Here is a 21,120-nt window from a genome sequence, read left to right as displayed (position 1 = left end):
ATTGTGTGATAAATGTAAGATAATTGTATGATAATTGTGCGTGATTAATTTGTGATAATTACTGGATCTTTGTGTATTATTTAATATTTCGTTTGGTTTATTCTCTCCATTACAACGTCAGACTTTGTGAGGGACAGAATGACGAAGTCCTGGATGTATTCCCGTGGTTGTGTTCATGATCTCAGAGACCGATCGTGTCTCTGAGCAGAAATATTCCAACATGTTGAGTTTCTCTGAATCTTTCCGTCTGTCTGTGTTTCAGTGTTTCCTCCTGATGCTCTGTCTGAAGCAGATTATTTAAATATCTACAGTGAAAATACATCACTTGTTCCTCACCTGCCGCCTGCATGTTTATGTGGAGAACTTCAGTCATCCACTGAAGTGATTTTATCATCTTCACTACAAACAGACCTCATCAATATATAGAAATTATTTGACTACAAACAAGTCGGTTTTCAGTTTTCAGTGCAAATAAATCTATTCTAAGAATTATCTGCAGTCAAGTGTCAATTCAGTGTAATTGAGTTCCTTTCAATTCAATTCAATTCAGTTCAATTTGATTAATTAAATTCAGTTGAATTGAATTCAATTTATTTAGTTCAATTTAATTCAATACATTTCATTTCAATTTATATTAATTCAGTTTGATTCATTCAGTTCAATTCAATTAATTTTAATTCATTTCACTTTAATCAAATTAAATATAACCATTTCAGTTCATTTCAGTTTGGTTCAGGTGAATTTATTCAGTTCATTTAATTTCAAATCAAATCAATTTGATTTAATTCAATTTAATTAATTGCAGTTCAGTTGAATTTCCTTCAGTGTATTCTTCATCTTTGTACTTATTAGTTAGCAGTGCGTTACCATGTCTGACAGCTGAATTTCAGTCTGACTGAGTTTAAAGGGAGATGACACTAAAATACTCCGATGTTCAGAGAACATGAATGAAGTCATGTGATGAACATGTCAGCGCGCGCGCGCGTGTGTGTGTGTGTGTGTGTGTGTGTGTGTGTGTGTGTGTGTGTGTGTGTGTGTGTGTGTGTGTGTAGACTGGATGTAGCTGTAACGGTGTAGGATTGGTTGTGTTTCATTTATTTACCAAATCCAGCTGTAGTTTCCTTTCTGTCTGTCTTCATTCATGAGACTCACAACCAAACACTGTGATGCTTTCAGGGAACAGAAACAGATCTTTTCTTCTGGTCCAATCAAAGACACTGCTACTGAATTTATCTACTTCACTTACATAAATTATTATTTGTTGACTTGCAATTTTAAGACTTACACACAAACATACAGAAATATTTTCCTTCATTTTCTGCCTCATTTTGAATCAGTCAGTCCTCTTCTTCCTGTAGTCATAGTGTGGTTCTTTGATGGATGTCGAAAAAACATCAGAGAAACATTCAAAAGGTTCATCTTGAAAACATCCCCCCCCCCACCACCACCACCAGCAGCCTGCCCCACCCACCACCCACTTTAATGTGACCACAAAACCAGTAGCCTCTCTGTAAGAGGTTCATGCTGTTGTTGATGTTCAGTCAGTTAAGCCTCATGAAGCTCCTGTTACACGTTACTGAGAGTTTTCATATGTTAAAGAGCGGAATCTGTTTTCTGATCAGGCAGTGCAGTCAGTAGAAGTGTGGGAGGCCCCGCCTCCCACCATGAACTGTGGGAGGCCCCGCCTCCCACCATGAACTGTGGCCCCACATATTCATCTAACAGCTGTAGCTCTCTGTAAAATACGCTTAATGGCATTCCTGGATTCTTTCTCTGTGCGTGTCAGCTTGCATCAGTGTCTGTAAGGCTGCAGGAGCTGTTCTGTGTGACTTGACATGTTCTACCTCCTGCTACAGCCCCGTGCAGGTGAGGTTACCTGGAGACTCTGGACAGGTGTGCCTGGAGGATTTGTCTGTCTCTGGGTGTCAGTCATGTGACTGAGGGTCTGTCCCAGTGTGTCCACAGAGGTGGTCTGTGGGGTCAGTAGAGTCCCAGCAGCACAGTTCAGACGGATCAGTCAGACCACACCTGATACAGAGCATGTTGTTATATATAACTTTAGTTTGTCATATCGACATGCCTTTCTTTATAACTTGAAGAAAGTGCCACCTTTGTCCTGAACAATCCCCCCTTACCCTCTGCCTCTGTCTCATAATAGTGCAGTGATATTATTATTATTGCATATTTACATCCCTACAAACTCGTCAGCTTTCAGCATAAATCCCCGTTTTTACTCAAGTTTTTTAAAATGCGTTGAGTGCGCTAAACATTTTAAAAGTTTAGGTGAATTTTATTCAGTAAATATGCAAGAACATAAATTAAATGATTGAAATTAAACAAAACATATGTGTTTATCCTGTTTGTTGTGTTCTCGTTGTATTCTGATATGAAAAACTGCATGTTCACTCATCTCTGCATGTAAAAGAGACATTTCTATATTGTCTGTTCTGAATTCATGACATTTAAACCATTTAAAGAGTCTCTAACATCTTCATTCATCATGATGGACACGACACAAACACTAACACTACAAACAGTGTGATGTGAGTGTGTCCGGAGCGTTCACTCTGCAGGAAGGACCTGGAAGTCGGCCTGCAGTGAAACGTGGGCTCAGCACAATGCTCCATTGAGACTCAGTTGTTTTTACTACAAATGGCTCTTCTCTTTCATTAAAACAGAGGCAGGGTCAGCTTGTTCAAACACCCTCCCCCTCCTCAATGTGGGTGTTACTTTTTAATCGCAGCGGCCTGGAATTTCTGCAGCTGCTTGCAAAAGTGCCTCTCTGTTTACGAGGTGCGACTAGTGGGCAAACATTGCCTCACCGCTGCATCTCTGACACGCTTTTTCCATCCCATCATTGTTGGGGAGGCCCACACAGTAACCAGCAGAGTAATCAGCAGATTAACCAGCAGGGTACCAATCAGAGTAACCATCCGATTATCCGGCAGATTAACCAGCAGAGTAACCACCAGATTAACCACCAGAATAACCACCGGATTAACCATCAGATTAAACACCAGATTAACCAGCAGATTAACCAGCAGAGTAACCACCAGATTAACCAGCAGAGTAACCATCAGATTAACCAGCAGAGTAACCAACAGAATAATGATGCATAGCTTCACCCTGAAGGATTCAGTTATAGGAGATGATTTCACCAAAACTAAAACTAAATATTTAAATGAGGGTATGATGTCATGTGATCAAAACAAAATCATTTTAATCATTTATCAGCCAAATTTAAATAATGAAATCCTTGAGATTAATTTAAATTTAACACCAGAAAAATACTGAAACGTTTTCATTGAATGGCTCTATTGATTGGATCAAAGAGCTCCCATGATGCCGTGCAGGTGGTCACTTGCATTTGTTCCCACTGAATTTGCAGCCTTTAGTTTTGACTGCTGAGTGTTTCAGTCATCTGTTTCTGTTCTGCAAACAGTTGAGGTTCCTTTCTGCAGACCATCAGGATTAGACTCCGTGTCAAGTTCTTTATTGGCTTTGTTTGCAAACTGAACAGCTCCAAAATTAGTGCTGCATATAATCGGAGCCTGAACAAGTCGAAGGTCTTACTATAGAGCTCACTGAGGTTAATGTGCTTTACCACCATTCATCCTCAAACCATGGATACCTTAATGTTTCCATCGTGTTACATTCTGTATTTATGTTTGTGACTTCATCCACACAGCTCTTTAATTCCTGTTAGATCATCATGAAGTCGTCCTACAGATAATCAAACGCCTGGTTCAGATGATCCACCAACACCAAATATCACTCATTCATCTGCACATGATCTGGACAACAGGAACTGACAGAAGATTCATCACTGATTATTTAGATTTTATTTTATGACTAGCCTGAATTTTTTTTTCTCATTGTAGCTCAACAATAGCAATAAATATAGCTGCTTTTATAGAAAAAAAAAAAAAAGTTTTTCTTTCTTTTGTGATAAGAACATTGCTGTGAAGCTCAATTCTGGGGCAACTTCCGGTTAGTTTCCACCAATTTCCTGATTAAGCCCCGCCCCCTCCAAGTACAGCTACAGATAATTTAGTTGGTATAACAGATAGAGATGATGACGTACTCGCTCCTCCCTGGTTTTAGTAAATAAATATTGAACTTGAAACTCTGACTATTAACTTCAGCTGTTTTTGTGTTGGTGTGTTGTTTGGACCGAGTCGTTTCACCTGAGAACAAGATGGATGTTGTAGAACAGTGCAGCAGTAGAACCCTGGGAACTGTGGAGCCTGCAGAATAAAGGAGCAGGTAGATATTGGTGGATATTGTTGGATATTGGTAGATATTGGTGGATATTGTTGGACATTGGTAGATCCACCCATCCATCCATCCATCATCTTCCACTTATCCGGCTCGGGTCGCGGTGGCAGCAGGCCAAGCAAGCTGACCCAGACTTCCCTCTCACCCGCAACACTTTCCAGCTCATGCTGGGGGATCCCGAGGCGTTCCCAGGCCAGCCGGGAGATATTAGTGGATATTAGTGGATATTGGTAGTTATTGGCAGATATTGGTGGATATTAGTGGATATTGGTAGATATTGGTGGATATTAGTGGATATTGGTGGAGGTGATCAGTCGACAATTCCCTCCAGCAGGAAGCCGGCTGACTGTGAAGCAGCAACATGAAGCTGTTTAATGAACTTCTCATTTTTTTTCTTCTGTGTTATCGTGTTTGATTTAAAGCCTCAGAGAGGCCCTGCTTCCATGTCAGAAATGACTGATTCTTCAATAACCCTGAGCTTCAGCCTCCTCTTCCTCCTCCTCCTGTAGCATAATAACCTGTTCAGCATTTTTCAGCCCAACGTATGTAATCAAAAACAGACAGCAGATTTGCATGTGCCACCACCTGGGTAGCTGCTGCGCGCTAACGAGAGTGAGTGATCTTTGATGGACAAACGCTGAGCTGACAGATTAGACTGCTGCCATAAAGTGTGTGTTTGTGTGTCAAGGTCTCTGCGGCGCTCTGAGGATGATCTGCTGAGTGGCTTCCTGCATGATGAGCCTTCTGAGGTGCTCACACGTCTCCATCAAAATGAAGAGGGAGGAAAGATTTAGATGTTTATGATGAACATACTGTAGTTGTTTGATTGCAGAGTCTCTAATACAATAAAGAATGTGGGAATATTTAACTTGAATCATGTGGTGTCCATATGTTTTATTTGTTTTCCTGTATGTTAGTGTGGCGTTAGAAAAATGTTCCTGTCGTGACGATTTAGCTGTTAAAGTCTTAAACTGGTGATAATGGGAACTCTGACGGGAAAACAGCATCAGTCTGTCAACTGGAGACAGTTTACAGAAGACAGTGTTGGACAAGGTGTTGGATATGATGTCCGAGCTGCATCGGTACCTGTGTGGTCTGTGAAGTGAAAAGATGCTGGGGATCATGGTCCCGGCTGCTCTCCCACCGTCAGTGTTCACTCCTGCAGCCTGACAGGGACATGGTGGACAGTATTTACAGAGAATCGCTGCTTCCTGAACGTCTGCTTCAGTCCTGGTGGACAGAAGATGTTGAAGGGTTCATGTGAAACCCAGGAAGGAGTGAAACGTGAACCGGTACAGTATTTTAGAGGTGGGGGAGAGGAGGGGGACACACACAGAAAGAGATCCATGCAGCGGCTCCATCTGCTGGAGCTCCTGTGAGAGATGAATGTGTTTGTGCAGGTGTGTGTGCATGCACATAATGCATGCCATTACATTCCTATGGAGGCCTGAGGGGCCCTTCGTATCACTGCTCTCCATGTACCCACATGTCCGATAGTGAGCAGCGTGTTCAGGGTTGCTGCTGTAGATTGAGGTTAATCTGGACGTGTCCGGGCTGAGCTGTCCTCAGATCAGGTGGAACATAAATTAATTAACCTCCGTGTTAATCTGCTCACTGATGGCTGAGTTTTCATAACGCTTTGTGATACAGCTCAACATAAGCTTCTCACCATAACATGGTGGACAATGGGATGGTGGGACAGTGGGATGGTGGGAGGGGAAACGGTGGGACGGTGGCACAGTGGGACGGTGGGTGGTTGGACGGTGGGAAGGTGGACAGGTGGACAGGTGGACGGTGGGACAGGACCGAGAGCAGGACCTGAAGGGTGATGAAGAGGAGGGAGAAGAGGCTTAACAGGCTGAATTGAAACAGTCAATGTCAGCCCCAGAGATCTGATTGGTCAACTGTACATCTGTAACAAATCACCATGACAACACATCCTGCTCATCACTAGAAATATCCCTCCACCTCCTCAATGGGAAAATAGAATTAGAATAGAGTTTCATATACTATGTAATATAATGTAGTTTCTACTTGTTATAGTTCTATTAAATGACCCATTTGGTGAAGTCGGGTCTCTTTTGGTCCTTTTTGGTCTCTCCGAGCACCCGTACCGTAACACCACGGATAGTCACGCACTTACAGTCCTAGAGGAGGCTAGCTGGACCGGTTTGGTTTGAACACATGACACGGAGCTAAAATGTTAAAAACACATGAGAACATGGATATCTTTGTTCATCAGATATCTTTGTTCATCAGATATCTTTGTTCATTAGATATCTTTGTTCACCAGATATCTTTGTTCATCAGATATCTTTGTTCATTAGATATCTTTGTTCACCAGATATCTTTGTTCATCAGATATCTTTGTTCATCAGATATCTTTGTTCATCAGATATCTTTGTTCATTAGATATCTTTGTTCATCAGATATCTTTGTTCATCAGATATCTTTGTTCATTAGATATCTTTGTTCATCAGATATCTTTGTTTGTCAGATATCTTTGTTCATCAGATATCTTAGTTCACCAGATATCTTTGTTCATCTGATATCTTTGTTCATCAGATATCTTTGTTCATCTGATATCTTTGTTCATTAGATATCTTTGTTCCTCAGATATCTTTGTTCATCTGATATATTTGTTCATTAGATATCTTTGTTCATCAGATATCTTTGTTCATCAGATATCTTTGTTCATCAGTATCTTTGTTCATCAGATATCTTTGTTCATCAGATATCTTTCATCAGATATCTTTGTTCATCAGATATCTTTGTTCCAACCAGACTGAACTAGCTGATCAGTTTAGTGTTTCTATTTTTCTGTATTTATTCAGTTGGAGACTAGAAATCCTCTCTGTTGCTAGGTGGTTGCTAAGGGTCTGACTACTTCCTGGAGTATTAAACATTGCGTACGTTACATAAGAGTCTACTGATTGTTTTCCAGTTCTTAGTCACACTCCATGTGTTGCCATAGAAATGGAGATCACACTAACAAAAAGTTTTATATTTTAGAGTGAACTGTTTCACAATATGAACACATATAGATGACATGTTTTATTTAGATGGTAACTTGTTGTATAATCTCTGTATTGGTTTAACAAACAGTTTATTTGCATTCAGAACTCTGCAGAGTTTGCATTCATTTTCTATTTTAGTTCCCTTCTATTAGTAGTGTATGAAGCTCCGCCCACTTTTCTCTGTAAGTCATTACCTGCTATGGAGGAGCTGCTGAATGTTTAGTCAAATTACTTTTTAGAACAAATCTCTCAGATTATGGAAAGAAAACTTCTGTAATGAATTCAGTCAGATGCTCATTTATTGTCTTTTTTAGTCATTTATGTTACTTTTTTCCTAAAAACTAATTTCTGAGACATAATGAATGTCTTTGCTGGAATCTTCTGATTACAGTCCTCTGAACTTCCCCTGAAATTAACGTCCCTGACTGAACTTGAGCAGGACATTCAGTGTTGACTTGGGATCCGTCCTAGCCGGTTGGTACCAGACCCTGAATCACTGGGAATATCTGGTGTGGGTATCGTTTGCAGTCGTTGCGTCCTGCTCATAAACTATATAAAAGAGTTCATAGCTTCAGGTCTGTAAAATATTTCCGATCCAGAAGTGTCTTCAGCTGCAATACCAGCGAGTGCCACTAGAGGTCGGCTCCAAAAAGCCTCCGGCTCCATAGACTCCCATTCAACTTCTCTCATCAAATCCAAAGTGAATAAAATGTGTCCATCAGTTATCTCGGTGTTGTTAGCTAAAGTCACTCCTTCTTCTTAGTTTTCTGGAGGTCCATCTGAAAATAATCCCTCATTCATTAGAAAAGAAGATTCAAGAAGACCTGTTTTTGGGGGCGTGTCTGTTTGATTGACAGGCCTGTGGTGCAGTCAGGTTACAGCTATCGGTGGGCGGGACGTAGTATCGTCAGGTTTCCGATCAGATCGGTCAGATCCACCGCTGGCTCCTCCCCCAGCTCGTCCAAATATGGTCACTTCCTGCTCCAAACCCCTCCGAACTAACAAAGATGGTGACGGACAGAATCTGAACTGGAGGATTCACAACGTTCACAAACCAACGATGACATCACTGATGGATGATGACATCACTGATGGATGCTGATTGGTCCTGCTGGACGTCGACTTCGGCTTCATTTAGAAACTATTGAAGCAGTTTTAACCAATCAGAATGCACCAAACCCCGACCACTGCTGAAACTACATTTAGAAAAAACAGAGTGGCTGAGCGAACATTAATGTAAACAGGAAGTCCACACTGTAATCACAGCAGAGAAAACTGAAGCCGAGTGACAGGTGGGCGGAGCCAGGATAATTCTCTTCAAGTCTTATGTTCAGATTGAAGCTTTTGTAGTTTCTGTCATTAAACAAACAGGGAAGTGTTTGTTTGTTACTGACCAGACTCTTCATAAAGTTTGTTCGATTTGTTTAATTTGTTTCGAGCCTTTATGACTCATCATCAGGTGGTTCATGAATGAAGATCCATGTTCTCATCTGTACATGTATGTGACACTGACCAGCCTGCCTCCATATCACATAGATAGTCAGTGTGTCTTCAGGAAGAAGGGACATTCCTGAGCTCGGTGACTCCACCCCCCCTCAGTGACAGGGTGACATCAGCCTAACAATAGCTGCTGGTCATGTTTCCTGCTCACCTCTGGCACCCTGCAGCCTGACAGGAAGACAATACACTCTCTGCCTGATAGAGAGGTGTGAGGTGACTCTTGAAGGAGCGCGTCCCTGTGACAGGACATGGATGGGAGGCAGGGACAAAGTGTCCACTTACAGCTCAGGTGCCACTCCTGCTGCCCTGAGTGACATCTTCATGTAATAGATTAACAGGAGACGCTCATTAAGCACAGCAACTGAACTAACAGCTGCAAACAGCAGCCTGATGGAGGAGGAGCCCAAAGACAGGAAGTACATCTATCAGGTGCACATGAATAACACATCTGCTTCTGGTTCTGATGCATCTGTCATTGGTCCAAACTGCAGGACAGACAGAATGCAAAGATAATTATTCCTGCAGAGAGATTACATACATATTCAAGACAAAGATGCAAATAAAATGAGATAAAATGAGATTAGACTTTATTAATCCCTTAGTGAGGAAATGTAGTCGTCACAACAGTTTAAGACTAGTGGTTGGAAAGAGAAGTACAGAGAAAGAAAAAATACAAATACAAATAGAATAGAATAGAATAAAAAAAGAAGAATTCAGAATTAAAAAAACAAAACAACAATGTTTAAATACAAAAAAGCAAGCTGTAGACACAAAATAAATAAATAAACATTGACCTACACAGAGAAATGTAAAGAAAAATATATTGTATTTATATCACGTCCGTGCGAGTTAAAAAATATTTAGGTTAGGTTAGGTAGTTACTTTATTAATACCCGAGGGGAAATTTTTTCGCTACAGCAGCATACAGAAGCAATACGATAATAATAGAATAATAGAAAAGCAATAAAATAGCAGTAAAAAATATAAAATATAAAATATAAAATGCACAGTATATACAGTATATACAGTACATACAGTACAGTATATATCTATATATATTATATACAAACAACCAAGACACACAGTCAACAGTGTTATTGTTATGTGATGGATTTTGCCAGAGGTGAGTTATTGTACAGTCTTATTGCAGTGGACAGGAATGATCTCCTGTATCAGGAATGATCTCCTGTATCTGGAATGATCTCCTGTATCAGGAATGATCTCCTGTATCAGGAATGATCTCCTGTATCTGGAATGATCTCCTGTATCTGTCCTTGTGACAGCGGAGCTGGAGGAATCTTTTGGAGAACGTCCTCCTCTGTCCCTGCAGCAGGTGGTGGAGAGGGTGGTCAGGATTATCCAATATGGATAATAGTTTGTTCAGCGTCCTCCTCTCCACCACCTTTTCCAGGCTGTCCAGTTTGTAGCCGATGATGGAGCCGGCCTTCTTAACCAGTTTGTTAAGTCTGTTGGTGTCTCCGGCTCCAATGCTGCTCCCCCAGCAGACCACAGCGAAGTACAAAGCACTGGCCACAACAGATGGTAGAACATCTCCAACATCTCGCTGCACACATTGAAGGATCGAAGTTTCCTCAAGAAAAAGAGTCGACTCATCCCCTTCTTGTAGACAGCGTTGATGTTGGTCTTCCAGTTCAGTCTGTTGTCATGGAGACACCAGGTACTTGTACTCCTCAACCATGTCCACCTCCTCTCCCAGAACTCTCAGCGGTTGTGGAGCCGTCGTCTTCCTCCTGAAGTCGACCACCATCTCTCTGGTCTTGGTCACGTTCAGGAGGAGGTGATTTCTTCCCGCCCACTCCACAAAGTCCTCCACTGCTGCCCTGTACTCGTCCTCCCGTCCATCCCTTATACACCGTCCACTGACTCCTCCTCCCGTCCATCCCTTATACACCGTCCACTGACTCCTTCTCCCGTCCATCCCTTATACATCCGACCACTGACTCATCCTCCCGTCCATCCCTTATACACCGTCCACTGACTCCTTCTCCCGTCCATCCCTTATACATCCGACCACTGACTCCTCCTCCCGTCCATCCCTTATACATCCTACCACTGCAGAGTCATCAGAGAACTTCTGCAGATGTCTTGACTCTGAGTTGTTCTGGAAGTCAGTGGTGTAGAAGGTGAACAGGAAGGAGACAGAACAGTTCCCTGAGGAGCTCCAGTACCATTGACCACCGTATCAGACAGCACACTGCCCAGATGGACAAACTGTGGTCTGCCTGTCAGGTAGTCATTGATCCAGGAGACGGTGGGCGTGTCCACCCCCACCACCTGCAGCTTCTCACTCAGCAGCAGTGGTTGGATGGTGTTGAATGCACTGGAGAAATCAAAGAAAGTGATTCTCACAGAGTCACCGGTTCCATCCAGGTGAGACTGAGCTCGTTGCAGCAGGTAGATGATGGCGTCGTCCACTCCCACATGAGGCTGGTACGCAAATTGCAGAAGGTCCAGAGAAGATTTCACCAGCGGCCTGAGGTGGGCCAAGACCAGCCTCTCCAGCACCTTCATCACATGAGATGTGAGGGCAACCGGCCGGTAGTCGTTGAGGCCGGATGGAGTCGTCTTCTTAGGGACTGGAATCATTTAACATGAATGCCCGTACTCACAGAAACATTCTATCTTCCTGTCTGAGGCTGGGTGGGGTTAGGGTGGAGTTAGGGCAGAGTTAGGGCGGAGTCCGGGTGGAGGCAGGGTGGGATTTTGGTGGGGGTTAGGATGGAGTTAGGGTGGAGTTAGGGTGAGGTTTTGGAGGAGTTAGGGTTGCGTTAGAGTGTGGTTAGGGTTGCGTTAGGGTGGAGTTAGGGTGGGGTTAGGATGGAGTTAGGGGGGGGGGTTGGTGGGGTTAGGGTTGCGTTAGAGTGTGGTTAGGGTGCAGTTAGGGTGGAAGTGTCTCCTGTAGTCTTTATCATAGTGAGGAAGTGTTTACGGCGGTAAGCCAGCGTGTCCAGAAGTGAGAGAGCATCTGGACCTCAAGAGAATTAAAGAATCAGTGAGAATCTATCCTGGTGAGATGGTTTCTCCTCCGTGTGTGTTAGAAGCTGCAGCAGTAACAGTCGGAGGTGTGCGTGTGCGCTGAAACAGCTGTCATAATATCTAATAATATCTGGTCATATCTAATGATATTTAGTTATATCAGATGATTACTGATGATATCTAATGATATCTGATGATATCTGATGATTACTGATTAAATCTGATAATATCTGATCATATCTGATCATATCTGATGATATCTGATGATATCTGATGATATCAGTCCACGATGTGATTCGCTGGTTTTGTCAGCAGTCTTTATGCTGTTCTCTGTATGCAGCACTTCTTTTTTCATTCTCTATAAAAGCTTCAGATCATGACGGCTCTCTACAAACAAAATAACTTCCTGTAAAGTCACAGAATGCAGTTTTTCGCAAACATTTCTGTTGCATCTGACGATGGTTGTTTGTTTCTGCGCCAGCATCAGTAATTTAGAGAGAAATACGCATCAACCTCCCGTTATCAGGAACCAAAGATCTCAGGAACAACTTTGAGAGGAATTTCTATAAATGTGGCACAAACATTAACTTTGGACCAATCATCATCCATCAGTGATGTCATCATCCATCGGTGATGTCATCATCCATCGGTGATATCATCAACCATCAGTGATGTCATCGTCCATCAGTGATGTCATCGTTGGTTTGTGAACGTTATGAATCCTCCAGTTCAGATTCTGTCCGTCACCATCTTTACTAGTTCGGAGCGGTTTGGAGCAGGAAGTGACCATATTTGGTCGAGCTGGGGGAGGAGCCAGAGGTGGATCTGACCGATCTGATCGGAAACCTGACGATACTACGTCCCGCCCACCGATAGCTGTAACCTGACTGCACCACAGGCCTGTCAATCAAACAGACACGCCCCCAAAAACAGGTCTTCTTGAATCTTCTTTTCTAATGAATGAGGGATTATTTTCAGATGGACCTCCAGAAAACTAATAAGAAGGAGTGACTTTAGCTAACAACACCGAGATAACTGATGGACACATTTTATTCACTTTGGATTTGATGAGAGAAGTTGAATGGGAGTCTATGGAGCCGGAGGCTTTTTGGAGCCGACCTCTAGTGGCACTCGCTGGTATTGCAGCTGAAGACACTTCTGGATCGGAACCATTTTACAGACCTGGAAGCTATGAACAATTTTGTCTGAGGTTCTGGACAAACGTGGATGGAAAGTAAACCTGCTGGTTGGTGGAGGCAGGAAACCTCCGGCGGTGATTCTGGTTCTTTAAAATACCAAAACGTTTCAAATTCTAGTTTTCTTCTTGTCTTTTTAAATATTATTTAATTTTCTTTGCTTGATGATCTTCATATTTAGTGCACAGGGGTTGGTTAGATCAGGTTATGGTCTCTTACACATTATGTCTCAGCTGTAATCAAATATGTTGATGACCAATTCAATCAGCCACTCTGGAAGACAGAATAAACATTTGACATGTTGTTTGAAGACACAAACAGGTTGAAAATACATTTCTATCATACAGTACAGTGAATATTTTTCTGGTCCAGATGATTACAAAAACCTACAAATATCCTGAAGACTTCCATAAGTGTTGACTAATGACCCATATTCCAGATGAGAGGTATGAAGGAGGCAGCAGCCCTGTGAGCCGTACAGCAGAGTCCTTTTGTTCCTGCAGCGTCCCTCAGGAATCCCTCAGCTGATCGGCTGTGGGATTCCTCTGAAAACGGCCTCCACGGTTCTTTGTCCAGATTTGCTGCAAACACTTTAATGCATACAGTCAGTGTTTGGAAGGACGGAGAGAATAGTGCACGGACACACAGCGATAAACACCAAGAAAACGTGTGTGGAGTCCTTTTAATGGACGTTCACACCAGAAGCGTGCTCTTTGTTCACAGGGTCAGCCTGCACGCAGTAAACTGGAGTGGAGCTGGAATCAATACAAACTAGATGTAGTTCTTAATGCACTGATAGATTCCTCGGTGCAGAGAAAGAGGAAACAGTTGTACTTCCTGTCTTTGTTTCCTTCTGTGAGATTTCTTGAGAAAACAGGTTGTACAAACAGAGGAAGGCTGCAGCGCTGCAACACCAGCTGTAATTTATGGTGGCTCGGTGGGGGGCCGTGGGGAAATAAAGTGGTCGCTGAGATTCAGCCACGGCCGCGACGGGGATGAAAATGTAGGTGCTTATTAATAGAGTGTGGATGAATCCAGGTTTCACTCTGTTATTTACAGCAGCTCTGGAAGACACCGGGCCATGTTGGAGACAATCCTCCCGTCCTGACAAACGTCTCAGCAGAGGCAGAGATGGATGGGGAAAAGATTATTCAGTCGCTCACATGGGAATGAAAAATCAATATTGACCTTGTTGGAAAAAAGACAACGGAGACCTATATAATTTGTAAGGGAGTCAGCAGGAAGAAAAAGTGCTGGTGTTTTGTTGGAGTGGAGGAAGGATGTTGGTGGACAGATACTCTCCGGTCACTCCTCCAACACATCAGGAACAGCAGATAAGAACATGGTGAAGCATGTTTCTGCTTCTGTTACCTCTCTGACCGCGTCAATCACAGTCTGTTTATAAAAGTGTTCGTAGCTTCAGGTCTGTAAAATGGTTCCGATCCAGAAGTGTCTTCAGCTGCAATACCAGCGAGTGCCACTAGAGGTCGGCTCCAAAAAGCCTCCGGCTCCATAGACTCCCATTCAACTTCTCTCATCAAATCCAAAGTGAATAAAATGTGTCCATCAGTTATCTCGGTGTTGTTAGCTAAAGTCACTCCTTCTTATTAGTTTTCTGGAGGTCCATCTGAAAATAATCCCTCATTCATTAGAAAAGAAGATTCAAACCTATAAATATGTTCCTTTTTACATTCCATTGCACTTCACATCTTGTCTTAAAGTCTTGTGTGTCTTCTGGTGCTTTTGGTTGCGGTGTTGCTGGAAGATGAAGCGTCCTCATCTCTCCACCAACAGACTGCAGGACTGGAGGCAGCGGAGTGACTTTGCTGTGTCTCGGTTGTTGTTACAGTCTGATTGTCTTCAGTTTGGTCATGTGATAACAAATTAATCAATTAACTAACAATAATTAATACTGATTAATATAATGAAAATAAAACAGACAAAAAAAGAAAGAGGTGAGATGATTCTGATGCTTTTAAAACAGTCTTAATGAGTATTTTTCTGATATTAAAATCTCATCCAGGCGCTGTGACTTTAAGAATGTGTCCCTGCCGTGTAATATGATGCCCGTTAATCATCCTGTGAAATGTGACATGAGCGAGTTGCCACGGTTTGTGCTGGACGGAGGTGTCTGACAGCCTCCACCGATGCTGAGCCCCCAATCTAAATTGGTCAGAGATCACAGAGGGATCAACATCAGATTATAACCACAGATTACAGATTGAGCACATAAAACGCTGGTCTTTATGTTGCGGATGTGGACCGTTGTCTTTCAACATTTTTAATCCATCGTGTCCTCAGCAGCAGGAGGATTTATCACCTTCCATCATGTCAATTTACAGTAGAGAAAGTATTTATGCAGCTCAGGCTTCGTTGGTGTCGTCCATCTGGGTTATCGTCACTTCAGCAGATCATCCCGCTGATCCTCCATCCCAGAGACACAACGCTTCCTGCTTCAACTTTCATTGTTTTTAATGTCTACACATACATGTACATACGTACTGCAACACCACTCATCAGGATTAAATATCAATATCTGCAGCCATGTGGCAAATAATATAGTTTTTAGTTTTATTGTTCCTGAAAGTGTAAAATACTCATAATATGGTTTTCCATAACTTGTCTCCCATGCTGCTGACACACTTCTTATCACATCAAACCTGATTATAATCGGAGGTCCAGATTCAGACGGTTTCTGCTGACAGCATGAAAAACTGATGTTCCTCCGATGACTGACAGTCAGAACGCGCTGCAGAGCTCTGTGTGCAGCAGATCCTCACCTGGTGACCTTTTTATTGGATTACTGGAACCTCATTCATCTAATAGATGGATGCAAATCTGACCATAACTCAAGTGAGACAACAGCAGAGTTCCCAACAGGAAGCCTCTGAACAGACACACTCTTTCATCCTGCTTTTAAAACCAACGTTCAGACATGAGGAGCAGCGAGTGTCAATGAAAACATCCAGAGACGAGGATAGAGATCAGGGAAGAGGGGAGAGAGGAGGTCAGTGCATGTGGACAAACAAGGTGGGGGAGGGGGCGGAGTGACCAGGGGGAGCAGGATGGGGGGAGGGGGGGGGGGTTATAGCTCAAAATGCCACATCATCACAGAGCTGGTATTTCCTGCCAGGACTGAAGGCAGCGCAGAGCAGAGCTATGGGAGCAGATGGTCCACACACACACACACACACACACACACACACACACACTGTGTGTGTGTGTGTGTTCTGTGGAGAAACAGACTGGTACTTCTTCCTGTGACGTGTTGCTGTCTCTCCAGATGTGTACTGATGTTGATGTTGGATCGATTTTATTTGATCTGTTGGTCCAACAGATGAGACAAAAGTCTAAAATGTTTCTGTTAACCTTTGACCTCCCTCATGTACCACCAGACACACACACTGCTGGTGCTCTGTGCCGTGGTCAGCTGTTGACTGATTTCCACTTCCTGCTGCCATCCTGATTCTTCAGCACCTCCAAAATAAAAGCCGATCAGGTCAGCAGCTCCCTCCGATCCTCTCCAGCGGGCTCCCTGAAACCTCGGCGCTGCTTCTGCGTGGACGTGTCCAGGTTCTAGAATATCAATCATAAATCAGCTGTTATTTTCTTATCGGCAGCCCTGAATTGGATTCATGTTGCTGTGTTGTTCCTCCGTCAGGTGGTGGATGAAGATGAAGTCTGACAGATGAACATCTCGTTCTGACCAGACTTTATAATGTTGTGTAATGAAGGTCGTGGAGGTTACGGAGGAGGTTTTTAACCTTCGATCAACTTTCATGAGGAACAAATGCTTCAGTGTCAGTATGACGGACGTGTCCACCAGCTGTCCCCCCCCCCACCCACGTAACAAGTATACTGACTACCCACGTCTTCAGGCCCGCGGCCCCTCCCTCTGAGGGTCCACATGTCCCTTTAGGTGGAGGTGGAGGACCCCACGGTGCAGCGGTGTGGAGGTGGAGGTCTGCTTTCCTGCCTCCATCCTGCAGCTCCTGTCCGTCCACCAGCTGGACGTCCCAGCGCTCTGAGTTTGACCCGTCTCACGCTGCTTCTCCACCACAGTTTGTGTTGGCCGGCGTCCAGCTGGCTGAGTCCCACAGATGCCTGGACAGCGTGAGATCTGTCCTCTGTCAGCCTCCACAGTGTCTCTGGGTCACGGACCGCATGTCAGGATTCATTCTTCAGAGTCCTGTTTTCTACCTCAGATCCTCTGAGCGACTTCAGATTTCTGGTTCCTGTTGAACTTCAGGCCGTCTGATGCTGCAGCCTGTTTGAAGAAGGTTTCTGTGTGGATGGTTTGGAGAGGAACAGATGACAGACTTTGCCCCTCCCCCTCCTGCTGCTAAAGGATGAAGACAGTTTAAGTGTCATGTATCTGGAGTTGAACTGCTCCACCACACCCAGAGGCTCCCGCTGAAACTGAACGACCCCCTGGTGCAGCGCTGGGTGGAGAACAGATGAGGCCTTCATTATCTGCCCTGTCATTGATGAGAACGTGAGGCATGTTCTTCAGCTGAAGAGCCTTCATGTGCTGCAGCGTGTTGGGAGCAGTGGACCGAATCAAAACCAGCGGATCAAAACCAGCGGATCAAAACCAGCGGCTCAAAACCACGCTCACCTTCTCGTCATGTTATCGGACAAAGAAAAGAGACGGAGGTTTGTTGAAAGCAGATGTGAGCTGCTACAAACAGAGCTTCATCACAAATAATCACTTTCGGTTTTTATTCACTTTTAAAAGAAGAACATAAATTGGATTACCAGCTGACAGCCCCGAGGTCTCAAACATGGAACATTTCAACACAGCAGCAGTTCTTCTGTGGTTCTGCTGGTTCTGATGTCTCCACTAGCACTGAGTGATGGATCTACATCAGGGTGGTGCAGCAGTCTGAGCTGTGTTCTCTGTCTGTGAAGGGTAACCAGGCGTGGAGGGCAGCAGCACCAGTAGATCTGGGTGGAGGCCTCTGGGTGGAGGCCTCTGGGCGGAGGCCTCTGGGTGGAAGTCTCTGGGTGGAGGCCTCTGGGTGGAGGTGGATGTCCTACTACACCCCCCTGTGGTTTATGACCACACAGCCCGCCTTCCTCTCATTCTGATTGGCTCAGAGGGAGGGAGCCTGTGTCTGATGAAGGCAGTAATTTGATTGGTCCTTTCATTCGTCTCCACCTCTGCTCCTTCAGTGGTCTCTGTGAGGCTGGGAGATGATTGACGGGTCTTTAAGCTGCAGACAGAACGAGGCTGAAACAGACTTCTTTACATTCTTGAAGCTAATTAACCCTTTACATGTCTGAGCATGTCACATGACCAGGAGGCACCAACGGGAACAAAGATCCAGACTCACTGTGGACATGTGACTCATCATCAGCAGGCTGACAGGTCGTCATAGTGACACACAGCAGAGGACTGTTTCAGTCATTAATGGCTGCTTAGAAAATAAATGTTGTGTTGAATGAACTGAAGCATAAATGTATTCTATCATCTGTTATTATAATAATATAATAATAATATAATAATACTGCAGGAACAGACAGAAACATCCTGATTTAAAACACACACACACACACACACACACACACACACACACACACACACACACACACACACACACACACACACACACACACACACACACACACACACACACACTGATCTGTCATTAGGCTGAATGCTGCATTAGAGGCCAGGTGGTGTGTTCAGGGTCTCATGTCCTTCCTGGGAACAAACAGAAATGAAGCTCACACGTTACTTTATTTAAAGCTCTGAAACACTGTGTGAGTTTTATGTCTCTGTGTTGTAAAGTTAGTTGAGATTAAATCTGAGTTTTTCACTTCAGTGAACCCTGATGTTCATGAATCCCTGGGGGGCGGAGCCTCAACTCGGACCTGCAGGGTTTAATCGCACCTGTGTGTCATTAAAGACGGTTAATGTTTGATTGGAGGAATGAGATCAGGTGATCAGTAAGGTCAGCGTGGCCTCAGCCAGCCGAGCACGACCTCTGACCTCTGACCTCCGACCGACCAGAGGATGAATTAATGGAACACCAGTGATGTTTGATCAGAGGACATGACAGAGAGATACATATTACACAATCAATCACACACACACACACACACACACACACACACACACACACACACACACACACACACACACACACACACACACACACACACACACACACACACACACACACACACACACACACGTAGCCGTTGTGCTGTTGTTACGTGTTGAAGACTCACTGTGTGCCCTCTGCTGTCCTCTGGTGTCTTCTGTTGTCCTCTGCTGTACTCTGGTGTCCTCTGCTGTCGTCTGGTTTCCTGTGGTGTCCTCTGGTGGCTTCTGTTATCCTCTGGTGTCTTCTGGTGTCCTCTGTTGTCCTCTGGTGTCTTCTGGTGTCCTGTGGTGTCTTGTGGTGTCCTCTGTTGTCCTTTGTTGTCCTCTGGTGTCCTCTGTTGTCGTCTGGTTTCCTGTGGTGTCCTCTGGTGTCTTCTGTTATCCTCTGGTGTCCTCTGGTGTCTTGTGGTGTCCTTTGGTGTCCTCTGTTGTCCTCTGTTGTCTTGTGGTGTCCTGTGGTGTCTTGTGGTGTCCTCTTGTGTCCTCTGTTTTTCTTTGTTGTCCTCTGGTGTCTTCTGTTGTCCTCTGGTATCCTCTGGTGTCTTGTGGTGTCCTGTGGTGTCTTCTGTTGTCCTCTGCTGTCCTCTGGTGTCTTGTGGTGTCCTCTGGTGTCCTGTGGTGTCCTCTGTTGTCCTCTGGTGTCCTTTGCTGTCCTGTGGTGTCTTGTGGTGTCCTCTGGTGTTCTCTGCTGTCCTCTGGTGTCTTCTGTTGTCCTCTGCTGTCCTCTGGTGTCGTGTGGTATCCTCTGGTGTTCTCTGCTGCTGTCCTCTGGTGTCCTCTGTTGTCGTCTGGTTTCCTGTGGTGTCCTCTGGTGTCTTCTGTTATCCTCTGGTGTCCTCTGGTGTCTTGTGGTGTCCTCTGGTGTCTTGTGGTGTCCTCTGTTGTCCTCTGGTGTCTTCTGGTGTCTTGTGGTGTCTTGTGGGGGTCCTCTGTTGTCCTTTGTTGTCCTCTGGTGTCCTCTGCTGTCCTGTGGTGTCTTGTGGTGTCCTCTGGTGTTCTCTGCTGTCCTCTGGTGTCTTCTGTTGTCGTCTGGTTTCCTGTGGTGTCCTCTGGTGTCTTCTGTTATCCTCTGGTATCCTCTGGTGTCCTCTGGTGTCTTGTGGTGTCCTCTTTTGTCCTCTGTTGTCTTCTGTTGTCCTGTGGTGTCTTGTGGTGTCCTCTGTTGTCCTTTGTTGTCCTTTGGTGTCTTCTGTTGTCCTCTGGTATCCTCTGGTGTCCTGTGGTGTCTTGTGGTGTCCTCTGTTGTCATCTGGTGTCCTCTGGTTTCCCGTGGTGTCCTCTGGTGTCCTCTGTTGTCCTCTGGTGTCTTCTGGTGTCCTGTGGTCTCTTATGGTGTCCTCTTGTGTCCTCTGTTGTCCTTTGTTGTCCTCTGGTGTTCTCTGGTGTCCTCTGTTGTCCTCTGGTGTCCTCTGGTTTCCTGTGGTGTCCTCTGGTGTCCTCTGTTGTCCTCTGGTGTCTTCTGGTGTCCTGTGGTGTCTTGTGGTGTCCTCTGGTGTCCTTTGTTGTCCTCTGTTGTCCTTTGTTGTCCTCTGGTGTCCTCTGGTGTTCTCTGGTGTTCTCTGGTGTCCTCTGTTGTCCTCTGCTGTCCTCTGGATATATATATATATAAATCGTGTAAATCCACATTAATATCTGTATTTATGAGGTCACGGCTCAGTGCAGGTTCAGCTTGTCTTTAGACCAGTTGGTTGAAGAGTGATCAAGAATATCATTACATTGAACATGATTCAGCAGTGAAAGTCAAAGGTCAAAGGTCGAAGCTCTCGTTGTGAGCCGTGTACGAATGTGATCTCTGGTTCATGTTGCGTCATCTTGCTGTTGGACTTCAACCTGTAAACTAACAACGTTCATCTTCATGTTTCTATGACGACTTAAACTGAAACAAAATATATTCACATTAAAACCAGCAGTCAGGAGGAAGATTATTATCTTTCTAAACATCTTAATAATAAGTGAGATATTCGTGAAGCAGTCACACATCTCCTGAAACTGGACTCTGTGCTGCTCTCTGAATCTGAAC

General features: G+C 44.3%; 2 protein-coding genes across 2 annotated transcripts in view; both read left to right on the top strand.

Moving 5' to 3' along the window:
- arid3c (AT rich interactive domain 3C (BRIGHT-like)) overlaps positions 1 to 21,120 on the top strand; it is a 68,110-nt gene that overhangs the window by 6,642 nt on the left and 40,348 nt on the right. The gene's annotated exons all lie outside the window — the stretch shown is intronic.
- Positions 12,641 to 21,120, top strand: part of apba1a (amyloid beta (A4) precursor protein-binding, family A, member 1a) — a 119,896-nt gene continuing 111,416 nt past the window's right edge. Inside the window, exon 1 of the mRNA XM_069723612.1 lies at positions 12,641 to 12,725. The gene's annotated coding sequence lies outside the window, so the exon portion shown is untranslated. The remainder of the gene's footprint in view (positions 12,726 to 21,120) is intronic.

Source organism: Brachyistius frenatus, unplaced genomic scaffold (assembly GCF_029030835.1).
Source record: "Brachyistius frenatus isolate BFR_SWC_R1_liver_20210118 unplaced genomic scaffold, ASM2903083v1 Contig_338, whole genome shotgun sequence".
Lineage (NCBI taxonomy): Eukaryota > Metazoa > Chordata > Actinopteri > Embiotocidae > Brachyistius > Brachyistius frenatus.
The sequence above is the reverse complement of the archived record's forward strand: the minus strand, read 5'-3'. Positions and strand labels throughout refer to the sequence as shown.